Here is a 20,177-nt window from a genome sequence, read left to right on the forward strand (position 1 = left end):
CCTGCCCACTACTCAACTAGACCTTTCACCTGCCTCCCGTATTTCCCTCTCCTCCTCCCTCTCTCTGATCATCTCCTCCTCCACCTCTCCCAGATTATTTCCTCCTCTCCCTGTATCTGTCCATCCCTTCCTCATCTGCCTGTCTATCTCCTACACCTCTCACTATGTTCACATCCTCTTCCTCCTCTTCCACCCTCTCTGTGTCCATCTCCTCCTCCAACTCTCTCTATCCATCTCCTCCTCCACCTACACCCAGTTCCTCTTCCCCTCTCTCTGTCGCTCCCCTCCTTCTGCACTATGACTGTCCATCCCCTCCGGCCCCCTCTGTTTGCCCATACCCTCCTACCCCCTCTTTTTGTATCCATTCAATCTTGCCCCCTCTCTCTGTCGATCTCCTCCTCTTTTCATCTCAATTCTCCCCCAGCCATGACCATCTCCATGTGTAGCCCCTGCAAAGTAGGCTGATTAAGTGGGCTGTTATTTCTCAAACAATACAGCTTTCATGCAGAGCAGCCTACGCATTAGGTGTACGAGAACCATTTCTTGCACCTGACATATAGTCTGCCATGCAAAGCAACTCGATAAAGGTGGCTGATACCACTGTAACAAGAGATGCCTGTCCTGTAGGGCAGCCTATAGATTGGGGGCAGTAGAACTGTTTCTCCCCGATGTGTAAGCTGCCCAGGTTGATAAGGCAGGCTGATACTATTCCCACATAGTTTGTCATACAGGGCATTCTATACAGCAATGATGGAAAAAACACTTTTTTTGCCCTTATCTTCACTTGTAATGGAGGTAGGAGTATATAGACCTTACGGTGCTGATACTCAGGAAGTTTACTGCATGTGTGGCAAATTTGATTAAAATCAATTGAGGGGTATGGGAAGAGATCCTGGACTTACAAGTTCATCTGTAGAGCAATACACTTGGTATGGATATCGCCATTTTCAACCATTACTGGTTCATGAAAGAGCCTATAAATTTGTTGTTGGTGTCACATTAGGACTTCAGGAAGTAAGGTACACATGTCATCTGACGCTGCTACGCAACAAGAGTGGCGCATTGTCATTGTCAAAAGAGAGCACATGTTCTTGAAACTTCCTGGCAGATTAAAACTGTGTGTCGGACCGAGACTCGAACTCTGGACCTTTGCCTTTCGCGGGCAAGTGCTTGCCCGCGAAAGGCAAAGGTCCCGAGTTCGAGTCTCGGTCCGGCACACGGTTTTAATCTGCCAGGAAGTTTCATATCAGCGCACACTCCGCTGCAGAGTGAAAATCTCATTCTGGGCACATGTTCTTGGTTTTCCTGCAGACACTAAAAACAGGTGCATCACGATGTGCTAATGGAATGACATTGCAGCTGAAAACGCATTCCAGATTTTAAGTACACAGGACAATACAGTTCTTGTGGGCAAACCGTCCAGATTACACAGTGAGTCTGTGAAATTTTTGCGTTCTATGGACCAAATGAAAAGTTGCATCCTGCCATAGTGAAACAGCGTAAACAATTTGACTAAGGTCGCCCATATGTGGGTGATGCTGATCGGAAAGCGCAGATCTTGTACCATTCAGTTTCCATCTTTACGGAAAGCTCAAAGAAGATCTGAGGAGAAAGTGATTTTTCTACGATGATGACATTCACACAGCAGTTCTCAAATGGCCCCGTGCCTAAGGTTTGGATTTTTGTAGCAAGGAATCGAAAAACTGGCAGAATGTTCCGAAAATAGTTTACACACGCTTGGTGACTGTGTTGACAAATAATATCATGTACCTGTCACTTTGTTGTGCAGTGCAGCACTAAAAAATTACCTGACCTGCAATAATAATGTTTTTTGAGGGGACCAGTTTTTGAAGTCCCCTCAAGCAATATGACGCCATTCTCATTCGCAAGACAACGCTTCATCTTCTAATACGCTAATCACGCAACCAACCCGCTTCTTATCGTCGCGTTGAACAGGTAGTATTCCCTCAGATTGTTCTATAAAGACAACGTGCTTGCCTCTGGTCGAAAAAATATGAAATTTTCATACTCTTAAATGCTGATCGTTAGAGATCTCAATGTTCATGTTATTTTTTTCTGTTTTTCCTGCCCATACCATACCTCAGGTCAGTGCTTAATTTCTGCTTCAACCTGACTGGCATAATTTGCCATTCCTTCTAAATCTGCACCAGACCTTCGTTCAACTTTATTGTGAATCTCTTTCAGTTTTAGATGAAATTTGAGTGCGTTTCCAAGATATGTATTTTTGAGCACCTTTACTATGTTACTTAAATCAATTTCAGCAATGGAGACCTTGCCAAATTTTGAATCCAGCTGCTCATGATTTACGTTACAGTTTGCAACAGTTTGCTTCTGATCCTTAGCTGTCTTAATAACATCAGATTCCCAGCAACAAATTTTAAGCTCACCAACTTCTATTGCTTGTTTATTATTAGAAAAATTTTCTGACAAAACACAATTATATAATTTCTTCATTCCCTTACATTCCTTAAGGAAAACAGGTTTCGAAATTGATTTCTCCTTGCCGATTATTAGTATTTTCATTTGTATTTCAGTTTTTAATTTCTCAATTGAATCTTCAAGACCTGCTGCTTTTTTCTGAGATTCTGCTAGTACCTCCCTGAGAAACCTACTCAACATCCTTCACGATCAGTGACATTTACCACACTGTTCTCAATTGACTATTTACTTTCTTTTTCAACAGCTATAGTGTCTGATGACAATGAGCTATGATTTGTTGTAGTTATACAGGGCGTTCAACCCGTGAACACAATCGCGTTTGCAGCGTCTGGCCAGCTGGCATATCCTGTTTATGTGTCCCCAGTGCGGGTGGTCGGAGGTCTGCAGTAGATGTAGTATGGTTTGTCGCGTAAGTTATTTCTAACATACATGACATAAACACTTAAACAGAAACGTAAATTACTCACGTATATTAAGGAAGGAGGTGCTGGAATTGCCTCCCTTCATTGTTCAAGCATTTCTGAAATCTGCTTAGGAGATTACTTTAAAGTTACAAATTGCTCTGCACAACTGTGCAAATCTTGCTGTGCACCTTTGTTATGACGAAGATGAACGATCAGCTTACCAGAAAATTTACTGTCAGCTTCTTTATCGAGCAGCTAGTGACACAAGGTCGTACCAGCAGGACATCTCAACAGGTAGCCACACCATCACCACTTTCTAGTTGTTTCCAACTGCGCAGGTAGCGATCGCTCGCGCGCGCGCGCACGCGCACACACACACACACACACACACACACAAAATATATCCCTTAACATATTCTTTCCTGAGCAGTTGATATTTGGAGCTACTGCCCCACATATTATCATAATCAGTTAAAATCATAGCTTTTGTAATGATAAGTGGGGCAGCTGCTACTAAAAAGAAGTCTACCGAATCTCATCAACCCACCTGATTGAAAAAAATCAGCTAAATTATAAATTGAACCAAATATGTAAGTAATTGAAACTCAGAAAAATTAAAAGTTTTAACAATATATGTAAGTGATTGAAAATCAGTCAGTTATGAATTTTTAACTGAATTTCTCTCATGTACAAAAGAAAAATTAAAAAATTAAACTCTAAATATACACACATCAAAAAACGTTTCGCAAGACCCCGATTTGCAGAACTTCTGAAGACAGATGTTGACTGTGGATATTGTGACACTGACACAGTCAGTTTGACTATTCAGAGATGTCACTAAACCTGCCCAAAGATGCAAACAACCACCAGGAAGGAGGTACAAGGCTCGTGTTGTCTGTAGTTCAACCATGCCTAGACGGTCAATACCGCGGTTCAAATGGGTGCAAATGGCTCTGAGCACTATGGGACTAAACATCTGTGGTCATCAGTCCCCTAGAACTTAGAACTACTTAAACCTAACTAACCTAAGGCCATCACACACATCCATACCCGAGGAAGGATTCGAACCTGCGACCGTAGCAGTCGCGCGGTTCCGGACTGAGCGCCTAGAACCGCAAGACCACCGCGGCCGGCCCCGCGGTTCGATTGCATCCGCATTGTTACTTTGTGCCAGGAAGAGCTCTCAACAAGGGAAGTTGGTTGGTTGTGTTGGGGAAGGAGACCAGACAGCGAGGTCATCGGTCTCATCGGATTAGGGAAGGACAGGGAAGGAAGTCGGCCGTGCCCTTTGAAAGGAACCATCCTGGCATTTGCCTGGAGCGATTTAGGGAAATCACGGAAAACCTAAATCAGGATGGCCGGACGCGGGATTGATCCGTCGTCCTCCCGAATGCGAGTCCAGTGTCTAACCACTGCGCCACCTCGCTCGGTAACAAGGGAAGTGTCCAGGCACGTCAGAGTGAACAAAAGCGACGTTGTTCGGACTTGGAGGAGATACAGAGAGACAGGAACTGTCGTTGACATGCCTCGCTCAGGCCGCCCAAGGGCTACTAATGCGTTTAACTTCACTCCCGACGTCCAAAAAAAAAATGGTTCAAATGGCTCTGAGTACTATAGGACTCATCAGTCCCCTAGAACTTAGAACTACTTAAACCTAACTAACCTAAGGACGTCACACACATCCATGCCCGAGGCAGGATTCGAACCTGCGACCGTAGTGGTCACGAGGTTCCAGACTGAAGCGCCTAGAACCGCACGGCCACACCGGCCGGATTCAAACCAGCGACCGTAGCGGTCACGCGTTCCAGACTGAAACGCCTAGAACCGCACGGCCACACCGGCGGGCCCGACGTCCATCTTTGCAACCATGACACCATGCAGTGCGGTACAGATGGGCTCAAAAACATGCTGAATCGACCGCTCAGGATTGACATAACATTCCCTTCACCGATGAGTGTCGCATATGCCTTCAACAAGAAAATCGTCGGAGACACACTGTCCAACGAGTGCAGCAAGCTGGAGGTTCCCTGCTGTTTTGTGGTGACATTATGTGGGGCCGACTTACGCCGCTAGTGGTCATGGAAGGCACTGTAATGGCTGTACGATACGTGAATGCCATCCTCTGATCGATAGTGCATCCTGATCGGGAGCATCTTGGCGAGGCATTCGTCTTCATGGACGACAATTCGCGCCCACATCGTGCACATCTTGTGAATGACTTCCTTTAGGATAACGACATCGCTTGACTAGAGTGGCCAGCATGTTTTCCAGGCACGAACCCTATCGAATATGCCTGGGATAGACTGAAAAGGGCTGTTTGTGGATGACATGACCCACCAATCCTCTGAGTGATTTACGCTGAATCGCCGTTGAGGAGTGGGACAATCTCGACCAACAGTGCCTTGATGAATTTGTTGATAGTATGCCACGACGAATACAGACATGCATCAATGTAAGAGGACGTGCTACTGGGTATTAGAGGTACCAGTGTGTACAACAATCTGGACCACAACCTCTGAAGGTTTTTATGAGCAATAAAAAGAGTGGAAATGATGTTCATGTTGATGTGTATCAGAGCTATCGGAACTGAGGTGATGCAAAACTTTTTTTGATGTGTGTATAAATCTAATAAAAAATTTAATCTCGTTTTTCATTTCTAGAATCTAATAAATTTTTTGTTTTATAAATTAGCTTCCAATTCTAGTACTCAAATAATCACAAACTATACAAGAAAAATAAACACATTTTCTCACTTTTAAAAAATCTAATATTTTTTTTTATTTTTCATTTTAACATAAATGTAATAAAATTTTTGTCTTATAAATTATCTCCCCAAATCTAATATTCAGAACCTATATAAACTTGTATCTTCATTTTTAAAAAAATCTGATTTTTTTTTAATTTCAACTTTTATTTTAATCTAACAAATTTCTTATATTTAGAAATCTATTAAATTTTTTCATTGTAAAAGAGTGAGCAATGAAGCATCTTCATTATGACTAAATGCTCTAATTATCATGAACTTTTTAACTGTTGTAAAGCAAACTCCGCTGTGATTCAATTTTGTGACTATTGTAAGGAAAATTATTTAAGGGGATGTAGTAAATTAAGGTAAGATAATTTCATTAATTTTATAATAAAACACATCACCATTACTGACAGAAGAATCAGTAGAAAAAATTGGAAACAATTACCTTTTTATAATACTGAATATAGTGATAAAGTTTTTAAGGATGATAGAGCTGAACAACTGAATGAAGTTTCTCCTTCATTTTTTCTCTGTTTTCTGTCTTTCCTTCAGTTGCTTCGAATTCTTGGAGGTATGTACCATCCATGCAACCAATTGAAGGCAGTTTATTTGTTGCAATACGCGTTTCGCTTCATTTATTTGAGAAACATCATCAGTGGCCTGTAATATGTGTTTCCTTTATTTACATATAATGAATGTAGTATCTGGTATATATAATATGCTGTTATATTTTACCGTATCTTTATCTTGTGTTTTAGGTTAAAATCAACTTTTGTAGCACAAAGTTCGTAATGTGAACTTATCATTCATTGTTGCCTACGATTTCTAGCACTGTTAAATCTTGTGTGGTCGTGAAGATGTATTCGTTAGTTTCCATACTCCAGCTGGCCGATCACGTATATCACTTGCACTTTCCATTTTCTAATCAACGGAAGTGTATTTTTAATGCGTACTGGTACTGTAAAAAATTGTTGTGGTGTGTATCTCCTTCTTTTGTTTGTGTTGTGGTTTAATTTTTGTTTTTTTACATTTGTTGTATGTTTGTGTGTGTATTTTGAGAGTGTAACTGCCTATTTTTTCCTGAGAGGGTGAGTTTTTATTTTTATATTTGTGTGTATGTGTATTTTGCTGTGTACAAATGTTTTATTTTATTTTATATTATTTATTTACTTATTTATTTCTTTTAATATACGTAAATATGTGTGTATGTGTGTGGTGAGGAGAGAAAGGGTAAGGAGATTCATTAATTGTTTATTCTGGTTACATTTCAGTTTGTTATTGCTTTGATGGCTAGCATGATGAGAGGGTTATTGCTTATATGGGTTATGTCGTTGAGTACCTTATTTTCCACTGCGATGGCACTTTGTATGTGAAAGTGTTCTTGCAGTGTCAGGAGCTTTTTGTTGTGAGTATTCAGTGTGCTTACTGTCGTGTCACATACCATGTTGGGTGGTTCATGTCAATGTTTTATCAGGTGTCCAGGGAAGGTAGAATGGCTATTTTCATATTTCCATCTTCTAACATGTTCTTTATATCTAGTTTTCTAGTTCCAGCTTGTCATTCTCAGGTATACTGATTTACAAAAATGTTTCAAATGGGTGTGAGCACTATGGGACTTAACATCTTAGGTCATCAGTCCCCTAGAACTTAGAACTACTTAAACCTAACTAACCTAAGGACATCACACACATCCATGCCCGAGGCAGGATTCGAACCTGCGACCGTAGCAGTCCCGCGGTTCCTGACTGCAGCGTCTAGAACCGCACGGCCACCACGGCCGGTACTGATTTACATTCTTGGCACTGTATGTGGTATATACCTGATCCTTGGTATTTATCTGGTTTGTCTGTTGTTTGCAAATGCGATTGGAGTGAGTTTCTTGTTCTGTAAACTATGTGTAATCCCTGTATCTTTTGTATAGTTGCTAACTTGTGTGTTGCTTTGTGTTTGTATGTAAGACTGTACCGTCTTTTCCTGTTTCTAACGTCATGAGTGCTATTGTTTTGTGTTTCCATATGTGCTGTAGTGTCTGTGGGGTTCTTTGGTGTTTGTGTTCTCTGGGTGTTTTGATTTTTCTTTAGTTGTGTTTTAGTTTTTTTTTGGCTGTTTTTGTGTACTATATGGGTGTTGTAACCATTGTTTGTGCCTATGAGTTGTATTGTTTGTAATTGGTTCTCATAGTTTTCTTTGCTGAGTGGGATGTTATTTAGTCTGTGTAACATGTGTCATAGGGCCACTAATTTTTGATTTTGTGGGTGGTTGGATGAGACATGTATAATTATGTCTGTGGCTGTTCGCTTTCTAAAGGTGTCATATATATGTTTATTGTTGTCTCTCTTTATTGTTATATACAAGAAATGTATTTGCTTCTGTGTTTCTATTTCCATGGTGAATTGAAAATTTTTATGTATGTTGCTCATAACTGTATGAAGTTTATCAATTCTCTCTGTTGGTTCACCTACCATACTGATTATGTAGTCCACATATCTGTACCAGTAAACAATTTGTATCCTTTCTTTGTGATGATTGTATGAAAGATTGTGTTTTCTGTGTGGTTAATGAATATGTTTGCCAGTGCTCCTGAAATTGAGGATCCCACTGGAGGCTCATCTTCTTATAAGTAAAATTCGTTTCCAAGTTGAAAGTAATTTTAAGATGTGAGTGCTTTTAGTGTTTTAGTTATCTCATTAGTATTGTCTGTAGGTAGTTTGTTGTATATTAGTAAGTTTTCTTAAATTAGTTTTATTGTGGCTGCAGTGGGTATTGAGGTGTACATGTTCTCTAAGTTAAAAGAGATGAATGATGCTGTTTGTGGGATGCGTAAGTCTTTTATTTGTTTTATGAGGTCATTTGTGTTTTTCACTGTTCTGCTATTTTTCAATTTGCAATGTTGAATTATGATTTTGTTCATGTGTTTTGCCACATGGTGTGATGGAGCATTCATGAAATTAACAGATCTCAATGGAATATGGGGTTTGTGGACCTTGGGTTGGCTTCTGAGTGTTGGTGCTTTTGGGCTCTTCTGTGTGATGTGTTGTTTTTGTTTATCTGTGAGTATGTATCTGATGACTTCGATGTTGTTTTTATGTATGTCTGGAAGTTTACTGTTCTATTAGATTTCAGTATTTTAATATTGTTAGAGGAGATGAGGTTTTTCTATATATTGCTCTTTATTATCAGTACTGTGTTGTTCCCTTTATCAACTCTTGTGACTACGAAATTGTTAGCTTGTAGCTTTTCTTTTAATTTCTTTGTGGCTTTTTTCTATTTGTAGTTTACTGTTTTGCTCTTTCTTTGACATGGTGATTATGTTATTTATTTTTTGCTTCACTAGTTTCCATGTTAGCCCAATATTTATAGTGGTATTTTCTTTTTCTCTCCCTCTGTCAGGGTGTTTTCTGTTTCTACAATCAGGTTTTCTACCTAGCGGTTATCTATTTTTGTACTGATGTTGTGTTTGAGCCCTTTCTCTAATAGCTGTTTTTCTTTCTCTGTTAATTTTGTCTCTGTGAGATTTATTAATTTTGTGTAAAATTTGTTGTGGTGGGTGTGCACTTTGTCATGCTTTCTTTCTGGTTACTTTTATTAGTGAGTGTTATGATTTTTTGTTCATATTTGTTTTGTGTATATTGCAGTGTGCTTGCTATGATGTCTTCAATTTTTTGTATTACCTTCATCGTCGCTGTTGAGTTGTTAATAAATGCTAGTAACTCAAGATGTACATCATATAACATCATATTGAGCATGAATTTCTTAGTGTAAAGCGATCTGATTTCATTTTTTAACAATTTTCTGCAAATTATTTCGTTCTATGTGCTACCAAAGAGTTGTTTCTGAGTTTTAGATTAATAGAATTCAGAATTACATTATTTAATTTACAGCTTTGATGGAATTTAATGTGTTGGATAGTCTTGTGAAGTCTGAAATCGATATCCTTGAGACTGTTGTATAACTTGACCATAAATGTCTGACATGGCTGTGTTATCGTCATTTTCTCTGTCTGAGTTGACACCACTAGACGATAAGTTCACATTACGAACTTTTTGCTAAAAAAGTTGATTTTAACCTAAAAAACATGAGAAAGACACGACAAAATGTAATATAGGAGCATGTTATATCTATCACATAATACAGTTATTGTATGTAAAGAAAGTTGGTGGCATAGATGGTACATACCTCGAAAAAAAGTTTCTCCTTCTATTAATATACATTTTGGAAAAATTAAATGTACTAGAACATCTGAAATTTTCCCAGCGTATTTCTTCTTCTAAGATGTACTAGAACAGTTAATAATTATTAGTTGATAAAACATTTGAAAAAAGAGTACAGACTATCAATTTTGGAAATAATATAAACTGAGATGAGCCTAATCATTTCTTAAATCTATGGATAGCAAAAATTGTGAAAGCAGTGCAAGAAAATTTAAAATTATATAGTGGTTTGAAATTATTATTTTTATTTTAATGTGAGTTCAGAAAACAGACCAGTAATAAAGTTATAGAATTTTGGCGTCAAATTCAAAATTATGGGATTTGTAGAGAAAAAAAATATGTAAACATTTTACGAAACAGAAACAAAATATTTTAACACAAATGTCAAATTTTCAAACATGTGGGTCAGGATAGATATTAACTGTCATTATTGGAATACAGTTAGCAATTTATGGATATGTTCCATTACAAGTGTCATTGTCTATTCAGCTACCAGAAAAATAAAAGAAGAAAACATGTATTAATATAAAAAAATCAAAAATTTTTCTGTGGTATATAGTTTCATCATTATCTCCAGTAGTTAGAGAGAAACGTAAAAATCCAGGTAGAACAATTAATTATGAAAAATTTGCTATTGAGTGTGAAGAAAAAAATAGCTAACATTAAGTTTCCTGTTTCAACTGATGATTCAAATAAGAGAAACATATTAATTTATTGTATTTTAAAGAAGAAATAACTCACCCTAATGTTGCATAAAAGATTTATGTAGACATCTTTCAACTCCAATATCAAAGTACAAAGAATGAAAGTTGATTTGTCATTTATGTTTACATTTTAATAATAATTAAAAATTAGATGATCACTCAAAAACTTATTTAATTAATATAACATTAAAAACAGAAATACAAGAAAAAACAAATACAAAAAAATTGAAAAACTGTAAATATACAAGAAATTTCCTTTTGTTATTTATGCAGATTTTGAAAGTTTGTAATTGTAATCAATTAAAAATGTCATGAATTAACAGCATATGATATTACTAATGGTTTCTGTAGACAAAAATGAAGAGATATACATAAATTTAACAATGAACAAATAAATCAAATCAAATTAAGATTAAATAATCAACTGTATACCATAACATATCAAAACATTGAACCAACTGGTTTTTGAAATTATGTTAAATATATGAATAGACGCGACAAAGAGCCAGCTGAAGTCAGAGAAAATAGCTACCATAAGAAATTCACTGAATGTATGAAAAAAGAAGTTGAAGAAATAGGAAAAATTTATTCTGAATAGGAAATGAAACCTTTAACTTCTGGTGAACTTTCAAGATATAATAAATCTACAATTTGTTCTCTGTGTAAAAAAAATAATGCAAAAAGTAATAATTCAACAGGAAATTATATATAAGTCCATTAGCAATAATTTTAACATAAAATTAAAAAATTCTAGTTTGGTACCAGTTTATTTACATAATTTAGCTGGCTGTGAATCTCAATTATTTGTAAGAGAAGTTGCTTACAATGGAAAAGAAACAGATTTAATACCAAACAATGAAAATAGATATACTAGTTTTGGTAAAAAAGCAGAAGCCTTGGATATAGAAAGAAAATTTGGAATACATCTTTACTGATACTCTGCAACCCATCTTACAGCGCTTGGCAGAATGTACCCCATACCACTACTAATTATTTCCTTTCCTGTTCCATTCACAAATAGAATGAAAGAAAAATGACTATCTATGTGCCTCCATATCAGCCCGAATTTCTTGTATCTTGGAGAAATTGTTGGAGGCAACATAATCGTTGTGCAGTTAGCTACAAGTGTCGATTATCTAAATTTTCTCAATGGTGTTACTCGAAAAGGACATCGCCTTCCCTCTGAGGATTCTCATTTGATTTCCCAAATCATTTCCATGACACTTGCATGTTGTTCAAACCTGCCAGTAACGAATCTAACAGCCCATCTCTGGATTACTCTGATGTCCTCCTTTAATCCGACCTGGTACAGGTCCCAAACACTCAGTAATCAGGAACACGTCCACTAGCATCCTATATGCAGTCTCCTTCACAGATGAAACACCATTTCCCAGAATTCTCCCAATAAACTGAAATCGACTATTCGCCTTTCCTACCACAATGCTCACATGCTCATACCATTTCATATCTCTTTGCAATGCTACACCCAGATATTTAAGGAATGTGACTTGTGAAGTATAACACTACTCAGGCTGTATCCGAACATCACAGGTTTGTTTTTCCTACTCATCCACACTTTTTTTTTTTTACGTTTAGACCTGGCTGCCATTCATCACACCAACTAGAAATTTTGTATAAATCGTCTTGTAACCTCCTATAGTCACTCACCTTCGACACCTTACTGTACTTCACAGATCATCAGCAAACAACCGCAGATTTCTGCCCACCCTGCCTGCCAAATAGTTCATGTACACAGAGAATAATAAAGGTAATATCACACTTACCTGGGGTACTCCTGACTATACCCTTGGATGAACACTCACCGACAGGGACAACATACTAAGATCTATAACTTAAGAAGTCGCCTATCCACTCACATATCTGTGAACCTATTCCACATGCTCATATCTTCTTTCAGAGCCCGCAATTGGGCTCTGTGTCAGATGCTCTTCAGAAATCCTACCTGTAGCCTGCATCCATAGTTTGCAGTATATCATGTGAGAAAAGAACAAGCTGAGGTTTGCATGATGCTTTCTAAAACCATGCTGATTTGTGAACGTAAGCATTTAAGTCTCAAGAAAGTTTGTTATATGTGAACTGCAAATATGTTCAAGTATTCTGCAGCAAACCATTGTTTGGGCTATTGGTCTGTAATTTTGTGGGTCTGTTTTTTTCCCTTCTTATACACAGGAGACACCTACGCTGTTTACCAGGCATTTTCCAGGCATTTACTCGCTACTCACCACAGACATTCTTTGAATGACTCTAGAACTGACACAGCAGGATCTGGAGGCCCGTGAAATCATCCAACAAATTGCTTTTTTTCACCTAGACCTGTTACATGCAACTACTTCACTGTCATATTCAACTTCGACCTGAATAGAGACAATATTTTTGTCAACTGCAATAAACACTCCCCCTCCTACAGCTCTAATCGATCTTTCCGATTTACATTCCATGACTTACTAAATATCCTAGAGCTTTCCACTTCAGGTTTCAGCCAGCACTCAGTCCTGAGAATAATTTGAGCACGAGAAAGGCAGTAAATTTAGGAACTTTATTATGAAAACATCGACAATTTACTGATAAAATTTTGACAGTCGAAGTGTCTTTACTCTGAATGCAGTGTGACTTCTCTTGCTGCATATCATCAGAGTACCTCAAACTATAGTCTAGTCCATAAACACTCATGTGCATTCACCAAGAACTTTGCTACCTGAGTAGCTGCTTCCTTTGTGTAGTGCACCTATGACCTAAGAAGGAGAGTCCTAAGAATCCCCACGCAATAAGGCAGGCTTAGAAATCTGCAGCCAAGACTGTCACAGAGTCGACGAAGTTTTCGCTCGAGACTCTCCTCGTGGCTCAAAAGCAAAGGACCCTGATATATTGCGGGAACAATGCTGCAAATATCGAGCTCTGCTTGCATCCCACGTTTGAGGCCAGCCACCTGTATGAATTGACGGTGACCTCAGAACCCATGCTACAGACGTCGTTGGTGCTGTCGTGAACCAAAACTTGGATTCAGAAGCAGGCTGCTTCATCTGTTATCAGTAGATTTGAACAACATTTAAGTGTTATGGAGATGCTTCGGGAGCTCAACTGGGGATCCCTGGAGGGACGGCAATGTTCTTTTCGAGAAGCACTCTTGAGAAAATTTAGAGAACTGACATTTGAAGCTCACTGCTGAACAATTCTACCGCCGCCAGCATACATTGGGCGTAAGCATTCAGAAGACATGAAATGTGAAACTAGGACTTATATGGAGGCATATAGACAGTTGTTTTTCCCTCACTCTATTTGCTAGTGGGACAGGAAAGGAAATGACAAATACAGGGTACCTTCCATCATGCACTGTACTGTGGCTTGCAGAGTATCTATGTAGATGTAAATGTAGACGCACCCTGCATGCTCGATAGTTGTAGCCAAGGCCACCTCCACATCTTCTATGAGGCCTCCCAGCAGACATACTGAATGCACGTTTGCTTTCCTTCCAGCACTGAATGCTGTCTGCCTAAGGGGCTCTATAACATGCCTAACGTTGGAGCTGCCAATAACTAGTAAACCTCTCTCCCAATGTGCCTGCTCGGACCCAGTTGAAGGAATGATGACCTGTCCACTCACAGGGTGAATGGGCGAGGCGAGTCGACCAGTTTCCACATTGGCCCTCCACGTCAGTGATGCAAACGCATTACCAACACCCTCTCACTATGTTGTGAGGGCGGATCCACTGCATTGTGTACACAAGGAGGTGCCTCAGTAGCAGAGCCTGTGGGAGAAGCAAGCAACACCTGAGGTGCCCCATACAACACACCAGATTCTCTGCCAGTGCTATAGCCTGAGGCAGAAACCTGAAGGTGCCTGACTCTAGCCAGAAGTCCATTCAACTGTTAACAAACTGTGGCCAGCTCCTCTTGACTCCGCACCCATCATTCACACTACCTACTCATCCTAGCAAGACTAACTATAAAAGTAGACAGTATCTTTCACATGCAACTTGCTACCCTTACGATGTATCACCAATGGACGCTGATGCCTCAGTGAGCTGTGTAGCAGGCTGCCAAATTTACACTTACAAAATGTGAACTGACACCTGTTGAACAGAACCACACACTAAATTTAATAAATATACTATGAGGAAAAACAGGAATAGACAGTCTGTAAATTTTTATCACCCAAGAACTGGAGGTACACTGTCTGACTTACTAAACGAACAGACAATTGTCTTCAAAATAAAGCTAATGAACAAATACTGCGCTATAGACTGAATGACTTTACACGTGTAGAGTGAAAATCAACAAAGGGCTAAGAGCCAAAAATTTTTAGTTAGATCCATGAAACAGTGCTAAGTGCCATTGCCAACAACCTGGAAAGCAGGCTAATCGCTATGATCATTTCTAATATTATTGTGTGTATGAGGCCTGACAGATGGCATTAGCTGTATGTGCCAGCCCACAAAGCTATAGTGGGCTAAGTGCAACAAAGCTTTGCCATTGTTTGTGAGTATTGTCAGAGGACAGTACTGTGCCACACTGCATATTTTTTTTTGTTAAATTCACAAAAGTACTTCGTGAAAACGATGAATTTACACAGAGATACATGCAAAAAAAAGGAAGAAGGAAGAAGCTGTTCGCTATGAAGGAGAGATTTTAAGACATGAAAGGAAGTTTTATGCGAACAGTAAAAGCTGGACAGTAGAAGAAAATAAGAGGTGTGTATTATATATTCATTACTAATATGTAATGTTATTACGTAATATTTGTTTTATTTGTGGAATTTTTACAAAGGAATGACTTATCAGTTAGATTACTAGCTTGTATGATAAATAAATGAATCTGCATGTTGTCTTATTTCAGTTCAGATGCAAGTGCAAGCATTTGTGTGCTTGTGTCCCATATAAACAAAAAAAAGTTCTGTTCCAACACTTTTATGCCCTCAAAGACTATGTGAAAAGAAACTCCTATTTGATGGGTTTTATAATCTTCAAAAGTGTGGAAAGAAGGCGTCTTTGTCAGTATGAAGATTAGATTAGATTAGATGTACTTTCATTCCAATTGATCCATAGTTAGGAGGTCCTCCAGGATGTAGAACATGTCATAAAAACAACAATATGACACATCCAGAATGAGATTTTCACTCTGCAGCGGAGTGTGCGCTGATATGAAACTTCCTGGCAGATTAAAACTGTGTGCCCGACCGAGACTCGAACTCGGGACCTTTGCCTTTCTCAGGCAAGTGCTCTACTTGGTTATGACGCCAATACATTCAATTTATAGCAGAGAATTAAAGAAAATGTAAGAACTGTATATCATTGCAATTATATAGATGTATTAAATTCTCCAAAACTGCTTATTTATGATATAGTAAAATGACACCTTTATGATATTCGCTTTTAATTTAGTATTCAATTTCAGAAAAATAACTCTTGATATTATTCATTTCCAAAAATTAACTTTAAATATTTTAATATTATAACATTATTACTTTATGCCTAGCTAATTTAAGAACTATCAAATCCACACCATTTAACAAAAACTTCATCATCTTTCTGTTTTATAACTTTTTGTACAAGATATCTTAGGAAATTTTTTGTTTTCATAGGACTTGTTCTTAGATTTTTTGTTTAACATTTTTAATATATATGTAATTGGATATGAACGTATAATACCTTCAGTTTCAAAATATCAGTTAAAAATTGGCAGCATATACTTTTTTTAAAATTTAATTTAATTTACTCATTCAAACTTTATCACATACTTCATACTTTGGTTTCTTATAAGGATACTTATAAGTTTTCTTAGTAACATCTATTGGCTTCATTTCTATTGTTGAATGTTTTGTATTATCAAATTTATCAACTACTTTTTTAACTGAATCAATCCATTTATAATTACTGTGAAGAGCAAATTTCGCCACTTTTTTTCCTTTAATCATTTAATAAATGCTTCAAAAATCTAAGCCTTTAATTCTGACAGACATGAGTAAGGATTTTCTTTACATGTTTTAATAAGTCTTGATAATCTTTATTATAATATTCGTTACCATTGTCAATTTGTAAATTTCTAGGATTACGTATATTTAAATTTTTTCCAAACCCTTAAAATACTTTTCCTGATTCTATCTTAAAATAAGATAGCTCAAACTAATTTTTAAAAAATTTCAGTTATAATAAATAAATGTTTATATCGTTTAATCATTTTTGAGAAACATTTCAAGTTACCAGAATCCATTTCTACTAAATCTGTTTGCTGTACAACATCAACAATAAAAGAAATAATATTTCTTGTTTTTCCTCATAGGTTTATACAATTCATTATTTCTTCACTAATGTAATTAACCTGGGCCACAACACCTACAAAAATTTTAACAATTTTACTTTTTTTGTTTTTACAAACTGCAGAAATACATTCACTTCTTTGTCTTGCATAATTTCTTGTTCTATATGGAAGATGTGTAGTACTTTTCTCACATTTCAAACACCAAGTATGATTGTCTGAAAGGACTAGCTTTCTTTGATTAGGGTTATCCATTTAAGTAAGATTAAATTGCATCAAACCAAATTATTCTACATCTACTGGAACAGTATATTTTTAGAGGGAGAAATTAGATTTATTCAAGTTTGTAGTAGTTATTTCAGAAACATTATCTAGATCATTAAATTATAAATAATTATGTATATTTTTACAACCAAAAACATCATTTTAGTGGTGTTTTTTTATCTCCAGATGTAAACAAACATTTACTTATTTGTTCATCATATACCTTATCTTCTGACTCATTAAATTCATCTAAAGCATGGTTACATGTTGAATTAATCTTATTTATCTTCTGTAGCACTATCATAACTTACATTTCTTGTAATAATTTTGTTCAGTAATTGTACATTCAGGTTTTAGTAACAAAAATTTTAATTTTTTTCCATATAATTTTTAGTTACGTAGGTCTTAATCTGTTTTAAAATATTTGTATATTCAGCTTTGGCAACATAGTCTGCTTTAGCTGATGCTAATTTAATTTCTAAGTAATTCTTGTTACAGCACCCTAAACACTCAATGGATCAGCAACATCAATGAGTCTCCTACCTTTAAAAATCATTTATAACTATTGGTTCTTTTAAGAATATAAACTTATTTTTTATATCTTTGTTTCATACTATTTTCACTTTGTTGATTTACTTCCTGTTTATCAATTTTTATATTAATTTTCGATTCTGTGTCTCCTAAACTTCATATTTTGTAATTTTTGCTTCCAAGATCTTTCTAATTCTTCATACTTCATGTTACTGAAAAAATACCCATTTATTGAACCTATAATATTATTAAATCTATAATTATCTGATAATAGTTTTAACCCAAAGTAACACCAACACATACATCAAAATGTAGTATACTTTCAACATTATAACATAAATATTTTTCCCAAATAACTTATTAATTTTTTGGTGTATTGGTAGCAAATGAATCAAAAACAGTTTTTAAAATTTTGCTTTTTAATAAGAATAACAAAGGGTACCTATATTATCAGAACTGTTTGAAATTACTATACCACAATCAAAAATTCTTGAGGTATTAAGTAATTTGTCAGTAAAAAAACACTTCTAAAATTGTTAGCTTTAAAGCAGTTTGCAAAATTTTCTTTAGGGTAACTTTAGGGTTCATGACTTTTTACTCTAGTTTCTTAGCTAGTGTCTTAGCTGATGCCAAATTATGTATTTTTTGCTCTTCCAATTCCTTATCAGCTTGCCTCTTGTTTATTACTGTCTTAGGTACAGCAGCTCATTCACCAGCTAATGAGCGAGTTGCAGCTAAATATAGTAATGCAGCCAATACTAGTGAAAGAAATACTCCTTCATATTTCTTTTTTGCTATAGATATTATCATATGTTTTGTTATATATTTTTCACAAAAGGTATAACTAGTACCATAAGTAAATTAACACCATTTTCTTTCTCTCTGACATTTTTAACAACTGCTAAAAAATATCAGTACTATTTAACTGCTCATTAATTAGAATATTTTTAATTGGTTTAGGTTTAGTTTTACCAGTTAGCAGCAAGGAATATTCGATAATAATATTATTCATTTATATGGAAAAAATGTATGAGTATATTATAAAATGAATTTAAAATACAAATTTATAGCATAAAATTTTATAAATATTTATTAAAATGAATTTCGATTAAAAAATATTACATAAAACTTTTATTATGATTTAATGAATCTAATTTTTATCTTTAATATATTTAAAAATAATAGCAAAACTTATTTAAAAAATTATTATCATGAACCGATTTCAACAAAGCACATGCCTTATTTTCTTTTGAAAAAAAAAATACTCCTCTTACTGCTGTTGCACCTAGTTTTTCTCGTATTGTTGAATCTTCAAAATATACTCTTTCTTTTGCCATTTTTTCTAATTCTTTGTTATCTCTATTTAAAATTTGTTTTATAAAAACTTCATCTTATTTACTTATTCCTTGTTCACATCTAGCCAATCTTTCTTCTAATTTTGTTACTGTCCCAAAATAATGATAATTGTGAAAATGTATTTTAAATGGTCATTTGATAATTAAAATATTTTCTAGGTATTTAAAATATTTAACTGATTTCCTAAAAGTAGGTAAATTCTTCAAAAACTAAATAAATAGAATATACCTTTTGAACACTTCATTATAAAGTAAACAAATTTGTTTCTTAAAATTTTGCCATTCCAAGTTCCTTATTAAAATAATTAATTTATCTATTAAATCTCTAACATCATTCATTCAAATACATTAAATTGGTTATTCCATTCCTTCATTCATGTGTGTTCAATATGTTTTTCTGTATTTTTTTATTATGGCTTCATCTGTTTTCTCACCTACACTTGAGTGTAAATACGGTGGTAAGTTTCGAAAATACACATCAAAAATTCCTTTTGCTAAATTATTACACCTCTGCACAAATATATTTTATATATTTTATTTGGATTCTTTCCAGAATATAATGTCTTGAATGAAATAATATATCTCCATTATTTGATAAATCATTAATATTAAATTCTTTACCAATATCACAGTAACCCATTTTTAGTGAAAACAGTCATTAAACCATCTGTACTCCCATATGTTTTTTCAGCTACTGTTGATTTATCTGCATGAAATTTTAGTGATAATTAACCAACAAATTTTTAATGTACTGACGTTCTTAAGTCAAGAAACTAGATCTGTACTGTGGTTAATACATTCCGGAAATCTTTCACTTATATTTATTTTTTTAACATCAGTTTTTTCTTCATGTTTCATATTTATTCTGATTTTACTCTCTTCTTTGTATTTGTTTAATGCAAATTGTGTTTCTGATTGATTTAATGTATAGTTTATTTGGTGGTATGTTATCATATTCTAGTTTAATTAGTGGTATATCATCAAATTCTTCTAAATATTAAAAATGAGTATAAGTAACTACTTGTTTTCCTGTTTCTCTGTTTACATGTACAACTTTGAATACATCTTCACCTAAACCTGGAATCACTTCATTAACTATTTCTGTTGTGTGAATAAGAAATTAATCTTCTTTTCAAAAAAACATTTAATAAAGATAAAGGGTACCAATAATTTATTTATTTAATTTATTATGTTTTTATACTGTTAAGTTTTTATATTTTCATGTTT

The sequence above is a fragment of the Schistocerca nitens genome, chromosome 3 (assembly GCF_023898315.1).
Source record: "Schistocerca nitens isolate TAMUIC-IGC-003100 chromosome 3, iqSchNite1.1, whole genome shotgun sequence".
Lineage (NCBI taxonomy): Eukaryota > Metazoa > Arthropoda > Insecta > Orthoptera > Acrididae > Schistocerca > Schistocerca nitens.